At 43.3% G+C, this 5,960-nt stretch overlaps 1 protein-coding gene across 1 annotated transcript in view; it reads right to left on the bottom strand.

The window, feature by feature from the left end:
• Positions 1–5,960, bottom strand: part of mat2b (methionine adenosyltransferase II, beta) — a 130,451-nt gene that overhangs the window by 81,581 nt on the left and 42,910 nt on the right. The window lies entirely within an intron of this gene.

The following is a 5,960-nucleotide window of genomic DNA, read 5'->3' as shown; positions in this document are numbered from 1 at the left end:
CACAGTGGACAATCACTTCAGGCTGAAACACACAAACACAGTGGACAATCACTTCAGGCTGAAGACTTGTTCTCATTGTTTTTCTCTCTTTCCTCCATGTTACTGTCAGATAATTTTTGGTCAAAGGTTATGGATGTTTTTATTGTGTTTCATTACGGTGATTGAGAACATTCTTCCCCTGTACTCTGAGAACAAGGAGCGGCTAAGATGGAGAGATGGCGATGGAGAGGAGGAGAGGATATCTCAGATAACCATGAACCATATGTTTGTGTAGATGAACATATACTGTGATATATTCATAAATTAAACGGATTCATTCATTTTTCTGGACTGAATAATATCGTGCATTGAATTTAATTAAATGTAACGTGAGGCGTTAATTTTCTTTGACCCATCAAATGAATGTGGTCATTTATTAACAGAATCAAAGTTTAACATCACACATTTACATTAATTTGGCAAAATTGAAAACAACAACAGCTTAATTAATCAGCTTTACAACCAGGAAAACCATCCGGCCATGATTTTCCTTTGCTTCACAACAGACATTTCTGAAAAATATCTGGAATGATTTCTGGCAGATAGAAGAGTTTTAAAGATGGGAAAATGAAGTTTAGAGGGAGGGAGATGGTGTGTGAGGGAAAGTGTTGAACAGAACGGCACCCTCCATTCGAACCCAGCTTTCCTCGGTACGCTTCGGTAGTAAACTCGCCTCTCTGACGATGAATCAGCGGATACGGAGTTCCAGTTAACGCTACCGGTCCAGCATCTCCGTAGGATGGCAGAGAACCGTCCGGAGTGGTGGCGGTACTTCATCAACAACAGTTCACCTCACGAGTGGACTCACATGAGTGGAGTCCTTCAGAAGTTCCACTCAGATGTGGAAGATTGCATAATTCCCACGAGACTCGGATGAACTCCGGATCATGCCTGAAACTCCTGTTCTCCCCAGCACTTCTTGTGTTAGGTTTGCTCTCCGAACCGAACTCGACTGGGCTCGACTGCTCTCGACTGAACGAACTCAGGCTCTGCAAACGACTGAACGAACTGGTTTAAACTAGGAAGTGCCGACATTTAAAGAGTTCTATTTCCGGTTCATTTGGGAAGTTCCTGATTGGCTGAAATAGCTAATCAGGGGTGTGTTTTTGTGACGTAAGAGGTCACTAGAAGTCAGAAAAACAGAAAAATGTTTTGGAACAGACTGGAAATGTTTTAGAGACAGACGAGAGAAATGTTTAGACGAGTTGGGGGAAAACAGGTGCCAGCTTCTCTATATTACGTCTGAGAGGATTTAAAAACATGACAGTTCGTTCCAACAACTTGTTTTGCGTTTGACTCCGACATTTGACCGACATCACAACTTGCTCATTTCAGACAGAAGATCAGAAAATGCATGAATTACTCCGTAACACATTCCAATTTGATTTTCACTTTGAATGAGGATTAAAAAATCACTAATACTGTTTCACAGTTGAACTAAAATGAGTAGTTCACTTCAACATTTTAAAAATGGTTTGAACTAAACACATTTTGATTATCAAACATTTGTAAAATAGTAATGATAATAAAAAAGAGAGTGTTCTTTCAATTGATCAGTGCAGGACACTTAGAAAGTCTCTGGATGAACTTAATCTTGTGTTTCTGGACTCAAATCAATGAAATACAGTTCTTGTCCCAGGAAGGCCAGATTTGACCTGAGGCTTAGTTCACTACATTTGTGATGTGCAAGAAGACTGCAGCTGGCTTCAAGGACACCCCCTGAACTATGTTGAACTCTGCTGAGCTGATAAGGTTATAAAAGCAAGCAGATGATGTAGCTTGGGGCTAATTTCTGTGACAGGTTTTCATGCAAGCACACACACACACACACACACACACACACGCACACACACACACACACACACATAGGGATTTTAAACAACTGTTATGCAAAAATTAATGTTCCAGTTTTTAGTTTTTTTTTTTTCATTCAACCTTAATTTATAGAAGTTAGTCTCATCTTGTTTTACACCATGTTATAATGTAGCTTGTTTTTATTTTGTTTGATATTGCTTCCTTTATTTGCTTTTCATTTTATATGCTTTTACATGATTGGAGCAACAACACCACCAGCCTGATGAAGAAAGCTCATCAGAGACTCTACTTCCTCAGGCGGCTGAGACGAGCTGGTCTGGAAGCTCAGTCCTCACCACCTCCTACAGGTGTGCAGTGGAGAGCATCCTGTGCTCCAGCATCAACGTGTGGCATGGAGGCTGCACAGCTGCAGAAAGAAAAGCTTTGCAGAGAGTGGTGAAGGCTGCACAGAAGATGTTGGAGTCAGCCTCCCCACCATCACAGACATCTACACCTCCAGATGCAGGAAGAGGGCCACCTGCATCATGAAGGACCACACTCACCCAGCACACACACTTTTTGTATTTGTAGTTCATGTTTTTCTTAGTTCTTATCTTAGATCTTATCATTGTTTTTCTTTTACATTTTATTGTTGGATGTAACTGGGACCCTGTGTAATAATTTCGCTCCACCACATGTGGTGAGAATGACAATAAAATAATCTCTGACTCTGACTCTAAAAATAATGGGTCTTGAGCCTGCTCTTAAAAACAACAACATTCTCTGGGGCCCTCAGGTCTGTCGGAGCGGCAGACTATTCCACAGACGGTGGCCATAGTACTGGAAAGAAGTCTCACCATAAGTGTGAGTTCTGACTATTGGAGCTGTTAGTAGTCCAGTGCCAGAGGACCTTAGTGTCCGCAGGGGTTCATAAGGTAATAGCAGCTGTGCAAGATAAGATGGTGCGAGATCAATGAGACATTTAAAAACCATTAAAATAATCTTAAAATCAATCCTGAGGTGCACAGAGAGCCAATGCAATGATCTAAAAGCAGGTGTAATATACCATACCATACCACTTTATTTATAAAGCACTTAAAACAGCTACAAGGCCAACCAAAGTGCTGTACAGACAAAACAAAAGGGAAAACACACCAAGCAAAATACAAAATGAGGTAAATCAGAATATAGACATAAAAACGATGCAGATAATGACGACTAACCAGTGTGGAGCATACAGGATCAAAACACAGATCATCTGGTGTTGAAAGCTACAGAATAGTAGTGAGTTTTTAAACGGGACTTGAAAACCGAGAGGGAGGGGGCCTGTCTGACAAGCAGAGGTAACTCGTTCCAGAGTCTTGGTCCTGCTACAGAGAAGGTCCTGTCACCTCTGCGCTTAAGACGAGTTCCTGGAACTGTGAGGAGCAACTGGTCCGCTGACCTCAGGGAACGTGGTGGGACATACGGTTGTAGCAGATCAGAGAGATGGGGGGGGGGGGGGGGGGCAACACTGTTCAGTGATTTGTAGACATACATGAGTATTTTGAACTGGATTTGAAAGTGAACTGGTAACCAGTGCAGTGAGGCCAAAACTGGTGTAATGTGCTCTCTTTTGCCTGTACTGGTTAAAAATGGGGCTGCTGCATTCTGGACCAGTTGTAGTCGTGCAATGGAGGTCTGACTGATACCAAACAGGAGTGAGTTGCAGTAATCAAGCCTAGATGTAATGAATGCATGTATTACTGTCTCCAGGTTCTTTTTGGACAATATGGGCTTCAGTTTAGACAGCCGCCTCAGTTGGAAGAAGCATGATTTAACAATCATGTTTACATGATCGTTAAGTTTCAGGGAAGGGTCCATTATCACTCCCAGATTAGTGATTCTTTGTTTTTCTGACAGGGTTAGAGTGGAGAGGTCGATGCAGTGGTTTGTGATCGTGTCGTTGGGAGGGAACTGCATGACTTCAGACTTCTTTTCATTGAAACTTAAGAAATTTAAAGCCATCCAGTCCCTGATGTCAGCCAGGCAGTTGAGCAGCGGTTGAATAGAGCATGTACCATTGTGTCTTAGGGGGAAGTAAATTTGACAGTCATCGGCATAGAAGTGGAAGGGCATGTTGTGTTTCCGGAAAATAGCACCAAGCAGCAGCAGGTATAAAGAGAATAGGAGGGGACCCAGGATGGACCCCTGCGGAACCCCACATTTAAGCTCTGCCTCTGCGGAACTAAAATCCTTGATGGAGACACAAAAGGATCTGTCAGTGAGGTAAGATCTGAACCAATTGAGGGCTGATCCTGTGACGCCCACCCACTACTCCAACTTAACAATGAGGATCTCATGGTCAATGGTGTCAAAGGCGGCTGTGAGGTCCAACAGGACAAGCAGCACAGAATCACCGGTATCTGTGAATCTGAAGATGTCGTTAAAGACCTTCAGCAGGGCAGTTTCAGTGCTGTGGAGAGGTTTAAAGCCAGATTGGAAAAGCTCTAAGATGGCGTGATTCTCCAGGAAGCACTTCAACTGGGATTCGACCATTTTCTCCAGTACTTCAGAAACAAATGGGAGTTTGGAGACAGGCCGGTAGTTGGAAACGACTGAGGGGTCAAGGTTTTTTTTTTTTTATTCAGGAGAGGCTGGACAGCGGCATGTTTAAAGGATTTTGGCACCACGCCAGTGGATAAACTACTGTTTACTGTAGCAAGAATGGATGGACTTAAGAGTTGGAAACACATCCTTTAGTAATCGAGGGGGGACCACATCAAAGGGGGAACCAGAAGGTTTCAAGCTGCACATGACCTGCTCTAGAGAAGATAGAGTCATGGGTTCAAAATGGTCAAAAGGAGCTACAGATTGAGGTGGGATGGATGGGTCATAAATTGGAGGGGAAATGAGAGCCCTGGTGGTCGCATTTTTTTCCACAAAGAAATGTAAGAAGTTGTTGCACAGCTCAGTCGAGGCTTCCAGAGGTGATGTTCAGTGAGGTGGAGAACAGAGTTTAGGGTGGAGAAGAGGACACGTGGGTTGTGAGAGTTTGAGGTAATTATATCAGAGAAGAATTTGGATTTAGCAGCTTTTACTGTTTTCTGATAACAGCGCCAACTCTCTTTAAGTATTTGAAAAGAGACCTGCAGCCTGTCTTTCCTCCACTTTCGCTCCGCCCTCCTACATTGCTGCCTAACGGCCTTGGTGACGTCACTCAGCCAAGGTTCTGCTCTCAGTTTTGATTTTCTAGTTTTAACAGGTGCAACATGATCCAGAGTCTTTAAGCAGACAGAGTTGAACTGGGATGTCAGCTCCTCAGTGGTGGTGAGAAACACTGGGGGTTGAATTATCATTTCAGAGTTATAAACATCTGTGAAGCGTGCGGCAGTGAAGTGGTTAATGGTCCGGGTCCTACATGCAGGAATGCACGGCTTAGGAGTTAGATGGGGGAGGGTGAACTCAAACCGGACTGGCATGTGGTCTGAAAAAAATTATCACCAATAACAAGATTATTAACAGTCACATCATGAGTTAAAACAAGATCCAGTGTATGTCCACGCTCTTGGGTGGGACCATTTACATGCTGAGTTAAATTAAATGAGTCCAATAAATCTAAAAAGTCCTTAACCAAGGGCTTCTCAGGACAGCACACGTGCAAATTAAAGTCCCCAATAATGAAAACATGCTCATATTTTGGTGTGATTTCAGCCAAGAAATCAGAAAACTCATTTATGAAATCCTTAGACCGAGGTGGGCGGTAGAGGAGTGCAAATAAAGTCTGAGGTGAATGTCCAAGTTCAAAGACGCTCAGCTCAAAGCTGGCACGGGAAACTGGGATGGGCAGTTGTATACAGTCAAAAGTTGATTTGAATATTGTTAATAATCCACCACCGCGCCGTCCTGATGGCCGCGGGGCGTTTAAATATAGACAGTTCTGTGGCAATAATCCTGTCAAGGCGCTGGACTCACCCAGAGACATCCAAGTCTCTGTGATGCAGAGAAAGTCCAAATTGTGCTCTTGAAAGTAGTCCCTGAGGATAAAATTTTAGTTGGTAACAGATCTTGCGTTGACCAAACACATCCGGATATTGTCCGAAGTGGAGCTAGCAGCAGTGGAGCTAGCAGCAGTGGAGCTAGCAGCG

Source organism: Nematolebias whitei, chromosome 14 (assembly GCF_014905685.2).
Source record: "Nematolebias whitei isolate Nwh7 chromosome 14, NemWhi1, whole genome shotgun sequence".
Taxonomy (NCBI): Eukaryota; Metazoa; Chordata; class Actinopteri; order Cyprinodontiformes; family Rivulidae; genus Nematolebias; species Nematolebias whitei.
Note: the sequence above shows the minus strand (reverse complement) of the source record. Positions and strands in the feature narration are given on the sequence as shown.